The sequence below is a fragment of the Oncorhynchus mykiss genome, chromosome 15 (assembly GCF_057628025.1).
Source record: "Oncorhynchus mykiss isolate SJ-2025 chromosome 15, ASM5762802v1, whole genome shotgun sequence".
Lineage (NCBI taxonomy): Eukaryota > Metazoa > Chordata > Actinopteri > Salmoniformes > Salmonidae > Oncorhynchus > Oncorhynchus mykiss.
In genome coordinates this window covers 22,174,472-22,192,446 of record NC_143036.1, presented here as the reverse complement: position 1 = coordinate 22,192,446, position 17,975 = coordinate 22,174,472, and the positions used below count along the sequence as shown (strand labels likewise).

General features: G+C 42.1%; 1 protein-coding gene across 1 annotated transcript in view; it reads left to right on the top strand.

Annotated features, from left to right (window-relative positions):
- The window catches only part of kcnh2b (potassium voltage-gated channel subfamily H member 2b), a 303,535-nt gene that overhangs the window by 10,585 nt on the left and 274,975 nt on the right, over window positions 1–17,975 (top strand). The gene's annotated exons all lie outside the window — the stretch shown is intronic.

Below are 17,975 nucleotides of genomic sequence, written 5' to 3'. Positions count from 1 at the left end.
TGTAATAACAAAGTTAACCATTTTCACTGTAGTGTCCAAAACGTCTTTCAAGCTGTCAGGCATTCACTTGGCAGCAAGAGCCTCTCGGTGGATGCTGCAGTGTACCCAAGTGGCGTCGGGAGCAACTGCTTGCACACGCGTTACCACTCCACTATGTCTCCCTGTCATGGCTTTTGCGCCATCAGTCCAGATACCAACGCATCTTGACCACCAAATTCCATTTGATGTCACAAAGCTGTTCAGTACTTTAAAAATATCCTCTCATGTTGTCCTGGTTTCCAGTGGTTTGCAGAAGAGGATGTCTTCCTTAATTAACCCCCATAAACGTAACGGACATACAGTATACCATGCTCGCCACATCTGTTGACTCATCCAGCTGTTACGCATATAATTCATTGGCTTGTATGCAAAGCAGTAATTGTTTCAAAACGTCTCCTGTCATGTCACTGATGCGTCATGAAACAGTGTTGTTTGATGAAGACATTGTCTGTATAGTTTTTTGGGCCTTTTCCCCCAGCATTTTCCCAGCCATATCCGCAGCAGCAGGAAGAATGAAGTAATCCACAATATTATGGGGCCACTCGGTAGCTCACCATGTAAGACGCTTCTAGCCCCTTCTTGTTAATGGTATCTGTTGCTTTTATACATGTCGTACTACTCGAAAGTCGTCTTTATTTTCGCTCAAAAAACTCCCGTGGCTTATTTTTCAAATTGTCATGTTGTGTTTCTAAATGTCTGCGCAAGAGTGAAGGTTTCCCATAAGAGAGTGACGGTTAATGTGATTGGATGTTAATTATTTGACTAGGCTACCTGTATTTGACGTTGTGTTGTTATTTCACTGAACACTAGATGGTTAAAACATTTTTGGGGCAGTGAAGTGAGGCTACTCAGGAGAGAAAAAAACCTCACCCAAATGTTTAGCCCCGTTGGAAAATATAAATATACTGTTTGAAAAACACTTTTGATTAACAAGGCAAAATCGAAATTGGTCTTTAAAAGTTAGGATCAGCTTGATCTCCCCCTTTAAATAAATGGCGCACTGTGGCTGCCTTCTAAGCAATGGGAACCTACCCAGAGAGGAAAGAAAGGTACAGATGCACAAATATCAAACTCCCAAGACCTGTTAACCTCTCACCATTACAGCAACAGGGGAGATTAGCATTTTTTGGGGGGTATGATATATTTGTGCATCTGTAACTTTCTCACAAAAACAATTTGTCGCTGTCCCAATAATTTTGTAGTCCACTGTAGACTGATCAGGTGAATACAGGTGAAAGCTATTATCCCTTATTGATGTCACTTGTCCACTTCAATCAGTGTAGATGAAGGGGAGGAGACCGGTTAAAGAAGGATTTTTAAGCCTCGAGACTATTGAGACATGGATTGTGTATGTGTGCCATTCAGAGGGTGAATGGGCAAGACTAAACGTTTAAGTGCCTTTGAACAGGGTATGGTAGAAGATGCCAGGCTCACCGGTTTGTGTGTAAGAACTGCAATGCTGCTGGGTTTTTCACACTCAATGTCAAGGACTGACCTTAGTTATCTATGTTTTATGTATTATTTTGGTCAGGTCAGGGTGTGACGAGGGTGGGTATTTGTGTTTTAGTCCTGTCTAAGGTTTTTGTATATCTATGGGTTTTTTGTATGTCTAGGTAATGTAGGTCTATGGTGGCCTGAATTGGTTCCCAATCTGAGGCAGCTGTTTATTGTTGTCTCTGATTGGGGATCCTATTTACAGTGCCTTGCGAAAGTATTCGGCCCCTTTGAACTTTGCGACCTTTTGCCACATTTCAGGCTTCAAACATAAAGATATAAAACTGTATTTTTTTGTGAAGAATCAACAACAAGTGGGACACAATCATGAAGTGGAACGACATTTATTGGATGTTTCAAACTTTTTTAACAAATCAAAAACTGAAAAATTGGGCGTGCAAAATTATTCAGCCCCTTTACTTTCAGTGCAGCAAACTCTCTCCAGAAGTTCAGTGAGGATCTCTGAATGATCCAATGTTGACCTAAATGACTAATGATGATAAATACAATCCACCTGTGTGTAATCAAGTCTCCGTATAAATGCACCTGCACTGTGATAGGCTCAGAGGTCCGTTAAAAGCGCAGAGAGCATCATGAAGAACAAGGAACACACCAGGCAGGTCCGAGATACTGTTGTGAAGAAGTTTAAAGCCGGATTTGGATACAAAAAGATTTCCCAAGCTTTAAACATCCCAAGGAGCACTGTGCAAGCGATAATATTGAAATGGAAGGAGTATCAGACCACTGCAAATATACCAAGACCTGGCCGTCCCTCTAAACTTTCAGCTCATACAAGGAGAAGACTGATCAGAGATGCAGCCAAGAGGCCCATGATCACTCTGGATGAACTGCAGAGATCTACAGCTGAGGTGGGAGACTCTGTCCATAGGACAACAATCAGTCGTATATTGCACAAATCTGGCCGTTATGGAAGAGTGGCAAGAAGAAAGCCATTTCTTAAAGATATCCATAAAAAGTGTCGTTTAAAGTTTGCCACAAGCCACCTGGGAGACGCACCAAACATGTGGAAGAAGGTGCTCTGGTCAGATGAAACCAAAATTGAACTTTTTGGCAACAATGCAAAATGTTATGTTTGGCGTAAAAGCAACACAGCTCATCACCCTGAACACACCATCCCCACTGTCAAACATGGTGGTGGCAGCATCATGGTTTGGGCCTGCTTTTCTTCAGCAGGGACAGGGAAGATGGTTAAAATTGATGGGAAGATGAATGGAGCCAAATACAGGACCATTCTGGAAGAAAACCTGATGGAGTCTGCAAAAGACCTGAGACTGGGACGGAGATTTGTCTTCCAACAAGACAATGATCCAAAACATAAAGCAAAATCTACAATGGAATGGTTCAAAAATAAACATATCCAGGTGTTAGAATGGCCAAGTCAAAGTCCAGACCTGAATCCAATCGAGAATCTGTGGAAAGAACTGAAAACTGCTGTTCACAAATGCTCTCCATCCAACCTCACTGAGCTCGAGCTGTTTTGCAAGGAGGAATGGGAAAAAATGTCAGTCTCTCGATGTGCAAAACTGATAGAGACATACCCCAAGCGACTTACAGCTGTAATCGCAGCAAAAGGTGGCGCTACAAAGTATTAACTTAAGGGGGCTGAATAATTTTGCACGCCCAATTTTTCAGTTTTTGATTTGTTAAAAAAGTTTGAAATATCCAATAAATGTCGTTCCACTTCATGATTGTGTCCCACTTGTTGTTGATTCTTCACAAAATAATACAGTTTTATATCTTTATGTTTGAAGCCTGAAATGTGGCAAAAGGTTGCAAAGTTCAAGGGGGCCGAATACTTTCGCAAGGCACTGTAGGTTGCCATTTTCCATTTTGATTTTGTGGGTTATTGTCTATGTGTAGTTGCATGTCAGCACTCGTTGTATTAGCGTCACGGTCATTTTGTTAGTTTGTGTAGTGTTCTTCGTTAATTAAAGAAGGTGTATTCATATCACGCTGCGCCTTGGTCTCGTCAATACGATGAACGTGAAACTCAACAGTTTCCTGTACGTATAAAGAATGGTCCACCAAACAAAGAACATCCAGACAACTTGACACAACTGTGGGAAGCATTGTAGTCAACATGGGCCAGCATCCATGTGGAACGCTTTCGACACCTTGTAGAGTCAGTCCATGCTCCAACAAATTGAGGCTGTCCTGAGGGCAAAAGGGGATGCAACTCTATTAGGAAGGCGTTTCTAATGTTTTGTACACTCAGTGTACCCTTGTCTTGTAAAATTCTCCTGTGAATTATATTATTCAACCTGAGTGAGTTGGTGTTGTAAATTTATCCAGGTGGGATTGGAAATGAAAAATGAGAGGGTAGATCAAATAGCCCTAGTGGTTACATTGCTGTCTAATCATTTGGTGATGGATGCTTGGCTTTTCTATCTGCCTATGTGGGGAGCCTGACTGTCATCCATTGCCAAGACTTTGATGTACTGTATCTATTCTTAAAGGGATAGTTCACTCCAAAGATTGTCAGATATTTATAGATCTCAAAAGTCTTATTTTGAGAGGAGTTCTTATCCCTGCCATCAGTTGTGTAGTTCTGGTATATGCTTAGACCCCAAATTAATAGGAAATACTGGGTCTAATTTCCTTATTTTATTGGGTACCTGGTTTTTCCATTCATATGGGTTTGAGGCATTTATCTGCATCTACACAATCAATTGCATAGGATATGAACTCATCTCAACAGAAGACTACTTTGGATGTATGAAAACATAGGACAAAGTTGGATAGATACAGGAATTTACAGCAAAATCCCGTTTGATTAGCACTCCATTAACATTACAATAGGACATCCTGAGACTTCCAACAAAATATCAAAATTCATTATTTTCCTAGGCTATACAGTCATGATCTAAACAATACATACGGTAATAACCATCTATAACCAAACTCTGTATTCTTGTCCAGTTGCACCCCACCTGGACAAAGCCGAGTAAAGACACTAAAACCAAAAAGATTCCTATTCTAACCATGGCAACTCAAGCTGAATTACCTCTTTCGTTGGGACAAGGGGACTTTAAAATAAAGATCGCTTTATTGGTCAGTTGTATACAAGGTCCAACTGAAATGTGTCTTCCACTTTTAACCCAACCCCTCTGAAAGCCACACATACATATACAGGTTTTTAAATATAAACACAACATGCAACAATTTCAACGATTTTTCTGAATTACAGTTCATATGAGGAAATCAGTCAATTGAAATAAATTTGTTAGGCCCTAGTCTATGGATTTCATGACTGAGATTACAGATATGCATCTGTTGGTCATAGCTACCAAAAAACATGGGCCTCACAATGGGGTTCACAATGGGACTCACAATGGGCCTCACAATGGGCCGCAGGATCTTATTCAAATTTAAAATTGACAATCAATAAAATTCAATTGTGTTCTTTGTCCGTAATTTATGCCTGCATGCGCATACCATAACCCCACCGCCACCATGGGGTACTCTGTTTACAATGTTGACATCAGCAAACTGCTCGCCCACATGATGCCATACACATGGCCTGTGGTTGTGAGGCCGGTTGGACGTATGACCAAATTCTCTAAAACAAAATTGGAGGCGGCTTATGGTAGAGATAATAATGATGAATACTCTGCCAACAGCTCTGGTGGACATTCCTGCAGTCAGCATGGCAATTGCACGCTCCCTCAAAACTTGTGGCATTGTGTTGTGTGACAAAACTGCACATTTTAGAGTGGCCTTTTATTGTCCCCAGCACAAGGTGCACCTGTGCAATGATCATGCCTCTTTAATCAGCTTCTTGATATGCCACACCTGTCAGGTGGATGGATTATCTTGGCAAAGGAGAAATTCTCACAAACAGGGAAATAAACATATTTGAGATAAACCCTTTGAAGAACCTGAGATCTTTCATTTCAGCTCATGAAACAAGGGACCAACACTTTACATGTTGCATTTATATTTTTGTTCAGTGTATATATATATTTGAATATATTTTCCTTTATTTTTTTCTCCTAACCCTACCACCCCTCCCTTAATTGGAGTAAACTAATGGACAACAACACTTAGGCTTTTACTTCCAGCTTATACATACAATATGCATTTTATGGAAACAGTATATTTTACAATAGTTATCTTTTGTTTGTTTTTAAGTCTCCTTCAGCTACCCTCAAATCCTCCCATCTATCTCTGAAGACCATCCAGTTTTGATTTCTATTTGCCATATATTTTTCAAATGTGCTGTGATGTTTCACAAAAGTTTTGAACCTTTCTACTCACATAGTTTCAACAGATTGTAAATTAAAGATAAACATTTTTGCTAAGAGTATTCTTATATTATTGATCGATTGACTTTGGCTTTTCAAATCACTCAGCAGTGCTATTTGCAGAGTTAGCTCCAGGTAAATGTTGCAATGCGAACTAAAACAAGCTACATATGTACAGTCCCAAAACAAAGGATCTAATGATTCATCCCTTCAGTTGCTGGCTCACCTCTCTAACCACTAGGCTACCTGCCAACCTTGTTTTCTCTGTCTGTGTAGTCATTGCTCCCTGGCCCCATGAGATAGAAGCCTCCAATTTGCACTGTATGAGATGGGAGCTGGGGAGGACATTAAGCTTTACAGCCCAGGCACAAACACCATCACCAGGGAAACTAGCCAGGCCCACACATAGTTCCCCAGAGGACAATGTCCTTCCTTCCAGTCTTCCAAGGTAGCTGACTCAATCCAGGCTCTGTCTGTAGACCGAGAACCAGGATTGTGTGAATGATCTGAAGACATATGCCACTGTACATTCGGCACCTGAACACCACTGCTTTGAGCAGTGTTCAGGAGAGGGCCTTGATGTTCCTTCACACGGCATCTTAGAGAGAGAGAGAGAGAGAGAGAGAGAGAGAGAGAGAGAGAGAGAGAGACAGAGAGAGAGAGAGAGAGAGAGAGAGAGAGAGAGAGAGAGAGAGAGAGAGATGCTACCTGCTGCCCCCAGTATATCGATACACTGGGGGCAGCAGGTAGCCTAGTGTTAAAGAGCGTTGGGCCAGTAACCAAAAGGTTGCTGGTTTGAATCCCCCAGCCGACTAGGTGCAAAATAATTCTGCCCTTGAGCAAGGCACTCAACCCTAATTGCCCCGGATAAGAGCGTCTGCTAAATGACTAAAATGGATCACGACTAACATTGGCTGTGCATGGATTAGCGATAGGTGTTGTGTATTTATAGGTGTCTATAATAAGTAGTGTTCTCTCAACCTGATCCCTAGTCACTTAGCAGTAGTGGGGCTGATTATCCATGCATGCAGGTTCACTGATGTTATTTTTTCCGTCTCCCCCACCCTCAATTGTGGAACTTGGTACGATTCCAGCTATATTGACACTGACACGGTTTGTTTAGGCTAGACCCCGTCCAATCATCTCCTTTAGCCAAGATAGTCATTAACACAATCTTTCCATCTCTGCATCTGTAAAACTGTTATTTACGATACCTCTCTTCCCCCCTCACTCCGTTTGACTCTCTCTCAGCAGAGTCTCTCTCTCTCAGCATCTTCCCTTCTGTACTCTGTTCTCTGTTGCTAGCTGTCATTCCCAGTCTCTATGAGCAACCCGCTGGGTTGTCATGGTCTAACAGTTTCATCCCCCCGCTGCTGCCAGGCACACGTCCAACTGGGGAACATAATTACCTGCTGGGGAAATGAGTTCCATACTTCCGCTTCCAGCCTGTCCTGTCCATCACCTAGTGTCCTTTGTTTGTGCGTTCCAGCTTTAAACGACGCAATGCTAGCTTGGGTACCTAGGCTAGTGTGTCAGTTTTATTTTATTTTATTTGACAATTTAAATACGCAAAATGTTGGACAAACAAGGCAATAGATAAATATACCAAAACTGTGAGGATCCAAAAAAGTCAAGAGACTTGTTTCCAATGTGGTCTTCTCAATGAGAAGATGCGGTTTCATTGTTGACTTGAACTTGCGTCGTTTTAGTAAACAGACTAGCTATGCTAGCTGCTCAGATAATGATGTGCTTTTTGTGTGAGGCAGATTTAATTAGCATTTTCTATTGTATTATCACATTTGAGGTCAAAAGGTAAAGTGAGATATCGGAAGCCTCTCAGGTGCGATGTCGGATGAGGAGTTGTCGTTGTAACAAGAAGTATCTCCTCCTCAGTTTTTTCACTGGGATTCCACGGTAACTGAATGACGATGAGATTCAGATCTTTCACTTTAAAAGTATGCCAAACAAAAACCATTGATTGCAAAGTTAAACAAACCATGCAGGACTACGTCTAACAATTTCCACTGAACATTTTACAAAAACACATTTACTTGAAGAACAGTGCAGATGTTTGGTAACGGAATGACGGTAAAATCTCCCTCAGTTTTTGTGTGACCACATTTTCAAAACGCTGTTAAATATCTATTCTGAATGAGGATTTAAAGATGTCTGCCGAAAGAATGGGGTGTCAGTTATGACATGGCACCTTGAGTTTGAAAAAATGCAACTACAGTAAGTGAAGTGGATTAACACTCGGTAACAGAATGATGGAAACAGAATGACATCATGGGTCCCTGGTCTGTACTATACAGAAATACATAATTATGGATGTCATTATTTTCATGGTGATGTATACTGAATAGGTACACAAAGGTAGAGTTATTTACTATCTTCCTTTGCGTGTTAGGGTATTTTTCTACACACTGTGTCACACCCTGGTCTTAGTATTTTGTGTTTTCTTTATTATTTTGGTCAGGCCAGGGTGTGACATGGGCATTTATGTGGTTTGTTTTGTCTGGGGTTGTTTGTAATTATGGGATTGTGGTTAGAGTAGTACTCTAGGTAAGTCTATGGTTGCCTAGAGTGGTTCTCAATCAGAGGCAGGTGTTTATCGTTGTCTCTGATTGGGAACCATATTTAGGCAGCCATATTCTTTAGATCTCTTGTGGGTGATTGTTCCTGTCTTTGTGTTTGTTGTCACCAGATAGGCTGTTTAGGTTTTCTCACATTTATTATTATTTTTTTTTGTTAGTTTATTCATGTATAGTTTTCTTTATTAAAGAATCATGAATAACCACCACGCTGCATTTTGGTCCGCCTCTCCTTCACCTAAAGAAAACCGTTACACACGGGTTATTATTGTAATGCTCTCCGCCCGCATTACAGACCAAATCTGTACCAATCATAGAAGTCTATGTTTCACAAGTTTGGACATCACAGTTTATCACAGAGTGCATTACAGTAGAGCACATCACAGTAGAGTAGAGTTTAATACAGTATAGTTCAGTAGAGCACAGTGCCATACAGTAAATTATACTGTACTCTAATCTAGTGTGCTCTACTGTACTGTACTAAACTGTATTGCAGTACTGTATTGTTCTGACCTATACTCTAGTATACTCTAGTTTTCTTAAATGTCTGTGCTGTGCTGTACTGTGCTCTACTGTATTCTGCTGTTCACACTTGTGAAACAGATGTCTATGATTGGTTCAGATTTGGACTGACCAAATTTCAATGTCCATGGACCATGGGTCAGTCCCTGCTCACTAGGTGAGAGGGCTGGTTACAGTAAATGGAGAGAGAGGGGGCTCATGGGTAGGTGTCAGTAAGAGCCTGGAGAGGTGACATTAACTGGAGAGAATAGAGACGGGGAGAGAGAGCGAATGGTTGTTCAGACTGTTTTAACACTTGGTTTGACCACATGACGACAGAAAGATAACAAAATCAATTATGAGCTGAACATAACAGTATGCCAGTGGAAGGGAGAACAGTAGCAGGTGGGCGACTGTGGTTTGTGACTACAATGAATTCCCATTGTAGCCAATTCAGTTGCAGTCATTCTGTTACTGTTTTCTTTTTTACAGATTTGGTAACAGAATTATGTGCTTCTCTATCAGTGGTCCACTCTGAGCTCCAACAGGCAGCACTTTGTCACTTTGTCCACCACCCGCTGCCTCCCTCCTCATACTCCTCTTTCTCTTCCTTTTCGCTGTCCTTCACTCTCCTCCTCCACTCTCACTTCTGTGACCACTCTGCCATTCCAACACTCCATCCTGTGTCACCCCCCCCCCCCCCCCTCTCCTCTGCCCCTCTCTGCCTCTCCCCTGAAGCTCTTTCGGCTATATGTGTGTCTGCTCTACCAGCTCTCTTAGCACTCGTCTAGGAAATACTAACCATTTTATAGACTAAAGTCCTACCAGTGTCCTCGGAATGAAACCCACTTTGCATAAATCTGCATTACCCCATTTAGGGAGTTCAAACTCACTTCCTTGAGAAATGGCCCATAAAATATTGTGTTGATTGTAAAAATGTAACGTGCTAGGGAATGCAAGGTACACTTGTAGAAAAAGGGTTCCAAAGGGATTCTTCGGTTGTCCCCATATGAGCACCCTTCTTGGTTCTAGGTAGAACCCTCTGTGGAAAGGGTTCTACATGGAACCCAAAATAGTTCTACTTGGATCCAAAAAGGGTTCTTCAAAGGGTTCTCCTATGAGGATGTTTATGTTCTAGATAGTACCTTAGTATTCAAGCTTATTGTTATGGTTTGGATTGGGGGAGGGAATCCTAGATCTCCCCCCAGAATGGATGTCATAAAATGTTATGATGACCTCAACATCCCTTTACACACTGCAGTACTGTCTGAAGTAATGAGGTCAAGATCTATACTGTACGCCAGGCATGACAGCTTTTTCATTTCTGCTGATAATCTCCAATATTTTTGCTTTTCTGGATGGGCAAGTTACATGATGTTAATGGGGTTATACATTGAGTATACAAAACATTAAGAACTCTTTCCATGACATAGACTGACCAGGTGAAAGCTATGATACCTTATTTATGTCACTTGTTAATCAACTTCAATCAGTGTATATGAAGGGGAGGAGATAGGTTAAAGAAGGTTTTTTAAGTCTTGAGACCATTGAGACATTGTGTATGTGTGCCATCCAGAGGGTGAATGGGAAATACAAAATATTTAAGTGCCTTTGTACAGGGTATGGTAGTAGGTGCCAGGCACACCGGTTTGTGTCAAGAGCTGCAACGCTGCTGGGTTTTTTATGCTCAACAGTTTCCCGTGTGTATCAAGAATGGTCCACCACCCAAAGGACATCCAGCCAACTTGACACAACTGTGGTAAGCATTGGAGTCGACATGAGACAGCATCCCTGTGGAACACTTTCAACACCTTGTAGAGTCCATGCCTGACAAATTGAGGCTTTTCTGAGTGCAAAAGAGGGGTGCGTGCAAGTCAATATTAGGAAGGTGTTCCTAATGTCTTGTACACTCAGTGTAAGTGCAGGCTTTGTGGGTTTAGGTGATTGTCCAGAGCAAGGCAAGGGGTTAATGATGATAGGTCACTCATTCTATTTATGTCTGTGTCTTTATGGTTTTGTCTGCTAGTCTCCTACACAGCATCAGCTGAGTGGGATGCAACAGCCATACACAGATAGAAAACAGCTCCATGTCACACACACGATATCACTGCACTGTTGTAGCTAGAAACAAGTATTTCGCTGCACCTGCGATAACATCTGCAAATCTGTGTAAGCGACCAATAAACTTTGATTTGATGCACACACAGTCTTTTATATGCTAGTCATGGGAGTCCCTACGCCCCCTCACCATACGGTGCAGGTCCCCAAGCTATCCACTCACAGATGGACTAAGCATCGTGAACAGACAACCCTGAGGCCTGGTGAAATATTCAGGCTGCATTGTGTTTCAAGCTTCAAAGTTTATTTGCAACATGTGCAGGATACAACAGGTGTAAAACATTACAGGGAAATTCTTGAGATCTCGTTCCCAACAATGCAGTGATAATGATAATAATGTAATATTAATAATAATAATAAAAGATAATAACAAAAAATTGAATAAAAATAAAAGTAAGACGGGCATATGTGGATGGGCATATGGTCAGTGTGGATAGTCTGTGGGAGAGGGAGAGCAGTAGTCATTAGCCATTTAAAGGATCCAACCCTTTTTTTAAATTTTTGCCTAAAATGACATGGCCAAATCTAACTGTCTGTAGCTGAGGACCTGAAGCAAGGATATGCATATTCTTGATACCATTTGAAAGGAAACACTTTGAAGTTTGTGGAAATGTGAAATTAATGTAGGAGAATATAACACATTACATGTAGTAAAAGATAATACAAAGAAAAAAATAAATATTTGAAATGCAAGAGAAAGGCCATAATGTATTATTCCAGCCCAGGCACAATTTAGATTTTGGCCACTAGATGGCAACAGTGTATGTGTGACGTTTTAGATTGATCCAATGAACCATTGCATATCTGGGGGGGGGGCGATCCCGTAGAGGTTAACAGTCTTTTGGCCAGGGGATAGAAGTTGTTTAGGAGTCTGTTTGTCTGAGCCTTGATGCACCGGTACTGCCTGACGGACGGGAGCATGGAGAACAGCGCATGTCTCGGGTGGCTGGTGTGTGTGTGTGTATTGGTGTGTGTAAGTCATACTGTCTCTTTTCTTCCCTGTGAGTTTCACTGGTTTGTCTTTAATCAGCCTCTCTTCTCTTCCTCTGCCTCTCTCAGCCAGAGCCTCATTAGGAGGTGTTTGATAAGCACTACCCCCGGTGACACCCCAGCCTCGCTGCGCCCAAATGGAGCTTGCACACTTAACTGAACAAAGCATACCAGAGTAAAGTTTTCAAACTCTTCATTTTTTTGGTTTCAGGAAGCTTCCAAGGACAGGAAAAAGCTTTTCCTCTCCCCAAACATCTTTTATGATTCTCACATTGTTGCAGTTCTGAAGGGGAAGAATTAACACTGGTCTTTGTCAGCAGTTCCCTAGCAGTCATCCTGTGTGTGTGCCTCTATGGTAGGATATATCTACTCCTGGCATACATCTTAATATGTATTTTATTCGACTTAACCATTGTACATACATATCAACATTTCCTCACATCTCCTCCCGTAGGTCACCACCAAGCCTTATACATTTCAAGCATATTTTGTCCAGCGATATCATTTGTAGCTAACCATTAGTACTCGCCAAATGTAAAAAATATTTTTTCTTATTTCACCTTTATTTAACCAGGTAAGCTAGTTGAGAACAAGTCATTTACAACTGCGACTTGGCCAAGACAAAGCAAAGCAGTACGACACAAACAACAACACATGGAATAATCAATAATAATCAAGCGTACAGTCAATAACACAATATAAAAAAATGATGTCTAAATACAGGGTGTGCAAATGGCGTGAGTAGGTAAGGCAATAAATAGGCCACAGTAGCGAAGTAATAGGATGGGGTAGGTAGGATGGGGTAGGTAGATTGGGTGGGCTATTTACAGATGGGCTATGTACAGCTGCAGTGATCGGTTAGCGGCTCAGATAGCTGATGTTTAAAGTTAGTGAGGGAAATATGAGTCTCCTGCTTCAGCGATTTTTGCAATTCGTTCCAGTCATTGGCAGCAGAGAACTGGAAGAAAAGGTGGCCAAAGAGGTGTTGGCTTTGGGGATGACCAGTGTGAGATATACCTGCTGGAGCGCGTGCTACGGGTGGGTGTTGTTATCGTGACCAGTGAGCTGAGATAAGGCGGAGCTTTACCTAGCATAGACTTATAAATGACCTGGAGCCAGTGGGTCTGGTGACAAATATGTAGCGAGGGCCAGCCGACTAGAGCATAGAGGTTGCAGTGGTGGGTGGTATAAGGGGCTTTGGTGACAAAACGGATGGCACTGTGATGGACTGCATCCAGTTTTCTGAGTAGACTATTGGAAGCTATTTTGGAAATGACATCGCCGAAGCCGAGGATCGGTAGGATAGTCAGTTTTACCAGGGTATGTTTGGCGGCGTAAGTAAAGGAGGCTTTGTTACGAAATAGGAAGCCAATTCTAGATTTAATTTTGGATTGGAGATGTTTAATATGAGTCTGGAAGGAGAGTTTACAGTCTAGGTATTTGTAGTTATCCACATATTCTAAGTCAGAACCGTCCAGAGTAGTGATGCTAGTCTGTCAGGTGGGTGCGAGCAGCGAACAGTTGAAAAGCATGCATTAGGTTTTAAGAGCAGTTGGAGGCCACGTAAGGAGTGTTGTATAGCATTGAAGCTCGTTTGGAGGTTAGTTAACACAGTGTCCAAAGAAGGGCCAGATGTATACAGAATGGTGTCGTCTGTGTAGAGGTGGATCAGGGAATCACCCGCAGCAAGAGCGACATCGTTGATATATACAGAGAAAAGAGTCGGCCCGAGAATTGAACCCTGTGGTACCCCCATAGTGACTGCCGGAAGTCCGGACAACAGGCCCTCCGATTTGACACACTGAACTCTGTCTGAGAAGTAGTTTTGTGAACCAGGCGAGGCAGTCATTTGAGAAACCAAGGCTGTTGAGTCTGCTGATAAGAATACAGTGATTGACAGAGTCGAAAGCCTTGGCCAGGTCGATGAAGACGGCTGCACAGTACTGTCTTTTATCGATGGCGGTTATGATATCATTTAGTACCTTGAGCGTGGCTGAGGTGCACCCGTAACCAGCTCAAAAACCGGATTGCACAGTGGAGAAGGTATGGTGGGGCATGCTCAGATCATAGTTCAATTGGCCAAGGAAATGAACCCCCGCTCTGTTAGGTGACCAGTCTTCTCATTACCAGTGTTTAACCCGTTAGCTTTATGACCCGCTAAGGGCTACATCGCTGCTAATTTATAGAGGGAAGCCATTGAACTTAGCGGCAACCTGCAGAAGGGATAGCCTTTGTTTCCATGCATATCTGAGTAGCCTTGCTCCAGGACCGGTTATTGTGTTTTGACTTTTGCCATGGTTTTTATTTTATTACGATCCCCATTGGCTGACTCCATGAAGACAGTTAGTGTTCCTGTGGTTTGAGTAACAACAACTAGTCTTCCCGTATTCTCTCACTAGGGATAGGGGGTTAATGTAGCAGTGAAGGCTAGGTAGATGCAGTCTTTGGGAAAATAGCTGGAAACAGTACCAGTGAAATTGAATTGGTTTTTATCCCACGTTCACTCCAATAGCTATTATTAAAAAGCCCAAAGTGTAAGCTAAGATTTTAATTTTCTACTATTTTACAAGTCAAATGCCACCCTATGTGCATAGCATAGGGTACAAGCTGTGCCATATGGGAGATTGGATTTGGTCAGGGCCTTGCAGTGTTTTGTCCTTGCCCTCTCTTCCCTTTCCATACCTGGGTGGGAGTTGTTGTTTGTGATCTATCTGTGTTAGTGTGAATGTGTGAGAAAGAGAGAGAGTTATGAGGGAGCGGTAGTGACTGAGGAAGCGCGAGAGAGAAAGCTGGCATGTTGTTACTGTATGTATGTGGCTCTTTCTTCTTCAGACAGTAAAAGCTGGTGGTGCGGGGCCAGCTGGTGGTGCGGGGCCAGCTGGTGGTGTGAGGCCCGCGAAGGGTGTTATGCATGTGTGTCTTTGTGTGTGAGAGAAAGTGAGAGAGAATAAGAGAAGACAGGTTTTTATTGTTGTTTCCCTTGGTTCTCTGGAACAGGTGAATACACAGTGCCCCATCGCTAAACACACATAACACACACACACACAACACACACACAGTTTGTGATCACAAAATAAACTATCGCTGGGAGTGAGACACTAAGGAAGTCGATATTGTAATAACAGATAGTGAGCCAAGTTATGGCTTGGCAATTGATACACAAACCAAACGCATACATCTTTGGGCCACTAACGGTTAGAATCGAACTACAGTTCAATACAGAACCTAATTCCAATACCATAGTGTAATTTGGACAAGCGGATGTTATTCTTTAAACACTGTTTGTTAGTTCAGTCAAAAACGTAAAGCAAAGCAGTGCTTATCTGCCTTAATACCAGTTTGAATTACCCATTTTGAACCCCACTTGGAATAAATCAGCTTCTTATTTAAGAGTCACGATACATTGTGCTCAAGGTCTAGATTGACTTGTTGAACGAAAGGCAATTATGTGAGCAAAGTCTCGAAGCATTCTCAATGCTGAAACACTATGTGCTTCGTGTGCTTTAGTCCTTGAAGAAGATTTACCGATGACAGCCCCTGTAAAGACCTCCAATAAATGGAATGGAAATGGCAAATGCGTCTAAAATATGTCAAGGCGGAGATACATCAAAGCCATATAAAAACAACACATTTTCAGTGGAAACTTGAATACAACCAGATATAAAGCATGGAGAAAAGATAATGGACTTATTATATATTTCTAAGATCATCTTTGAGAACTAACAATCACCAAAAATAAAAACAAGACAGTCGGAGAATGTAAAATTCCCAAAATGGCATGAAATGTGGGCCAATATTGATTTTGTTATGTTCGAGTCACTCAGATAGCATAAAAACACGTCATAAGCCATGGCAAAATGTGTAGAATTGCAGGAAATTAGCTGGAAAACTGCAAAAAAAATACTCAGCCTAATAGCAAAATGTGTAGAGTTTGGGGAAATGAGCATTATAACTACAAATTTCTCTCCGCCCCATGACAAAATGTGTAGAATTGCAGGAAATTAGCTTTAAAACAACAACATTTTGTCTCTGCGGCCAAGAAGGCCTAAAAAAAATCTGATCGGAGACCGTGCCATTGGCCACGCACACTACCACGTCCCACCAACGCTAATTTTGCCACCACTGTCGAAAAGAATCCTAGGGGACCACTGCATCTGAATAGAATAGAAATAGTGCCCTGCTAATTTGAGAATAGCAAACATTCTTCCTCCCAATGTTCTTGTTAGCGACCTTCAGATGTGTTTTGAGTCAGCCTGAGCAGTCATTAGTCCATGGTTCCCATATAACAAGACAGCTCATCAGAGATGCAGAGAAAAGCGAGGATCAGTGCCAACTTAATTCCACCTTCATACACACACACACACACAAATGGCTAGCTAGTTTAGCGGTAGGCGCTAGCAGTATTTCAATCGGTGACTTCAGTGCTCTGAGACCTTGAAGTAGTTGTTTCCCTTGCAAAGGGCCGCAGTTTTTGTGGAGCAATAGGTAACGAGGCTTCGTGGGGGACTGTTGTCTGTTACAATGCTAATGTTAAAATCTACTGTAGCAATATCATAATCACCAAGGCTATGGTGAACTGCTAGTTTTAAAATGATAGCCAAAGCTATGGTGGGCTACTATCTATAGCACAGGGCTCTTCAACCCTTCTCTACCACACCTGATTCTAGTAATTAGCTGGTTGATAATCTGAACAAGGTTAGTTACAACTGGGGTTAGAGCAAAAACCTACGGTAGTTCTCCAGGAACAGGGTTGAAACCCCATAGCCAAGGCTATGTTCAGCTGCTAGCTATAGTGTGATAGCCAACACTATGGTGGGCTGCTAGCTCAAGCTATAGCATACATGGCCCTCCATCCATCTCTCCATGCTACACTATATATACAAAAGTATGTGGACACCTCTTCAAATGAGTGGATTCAGAAATTTCAGCCATACCCGTTGAAGACAGGTGTATAAAATCAAGCACACAGCCATGCAATCGCCATAGACTAACATTGGCAATAGAATGGCCATACTAAAGAGCTTTCAATATGGCACCGTCATGATACCACTTTTCCAACAAGTCAGTTCGTCAAATTTCTGCCCTGCTAGAGCTTCCCCGGTCAACTGTAAGTGCTGTTAAATCAAATCAAATCAGATTGTATTTGTCAAATAAAACAGGTGTAGACCTTACCATAAAATGCTTACTTACAAGCCCTTAACCAACAGTGCAGATTTTTGTTTAAGTAAGTAAGAAAATATGTGAAAAATACAAATAAAAAGTAACACTATAATATAACAATAACGAGGCTATATACAGGGGGTTCCGGTACCGAGTCACTGTACTCGAGATAATTGAGGTAATGTGTATATGTAGGTAGGGCTATTGTGAAGTGGAAAAGTCTAGGAGCAACAATGGCTCAGCCGCGAAGTGGTAAGCCACACAAGCTCACAGAACAAGATCGCTGAGTGCTGAAGTGCGTAGTGCATAAAAATCGTTTGTCCTCGGTTGCAACACTCACCACCAAGTTTCAAACTGCCTCTGGAAGCAACGTCAGCACGATAACTGTTTGTCAGGAGCTTCATGAAATGGGTTTCCATTGCCGAGCAGCCGCACACAAGCCTAAGATCACCTTGCGCAATGCCAAGCATCAGCTGGAGTGGTGTAAAGCCCCCCGCCATTGGACTCTGGAACAGTGGAAACGCGTACTCTGGAGTGATGACTTCATCATCAGGCAGTCCGAAGGACGAGTCTGAGTTTGGCGGATGCCAGGAGAACGCTACCTGCCCCAATTCATAGTGCCAACTGCAAAGTTTGGTGGAGGAGGAATAATGTTCTGGGGCTGTTTTTCATGGTTTGGGTTAAATCTTAACGCTATGACATTCCAGACAATTCTTTGCTTCCAACTTTGTGGCAACAGTTTGGGGAAGGCCCTTTCCTGTTTCAGCATGACAATGCCCCCGTGCACAAAGCGAGGTCCATACAGAAATTATTTGTC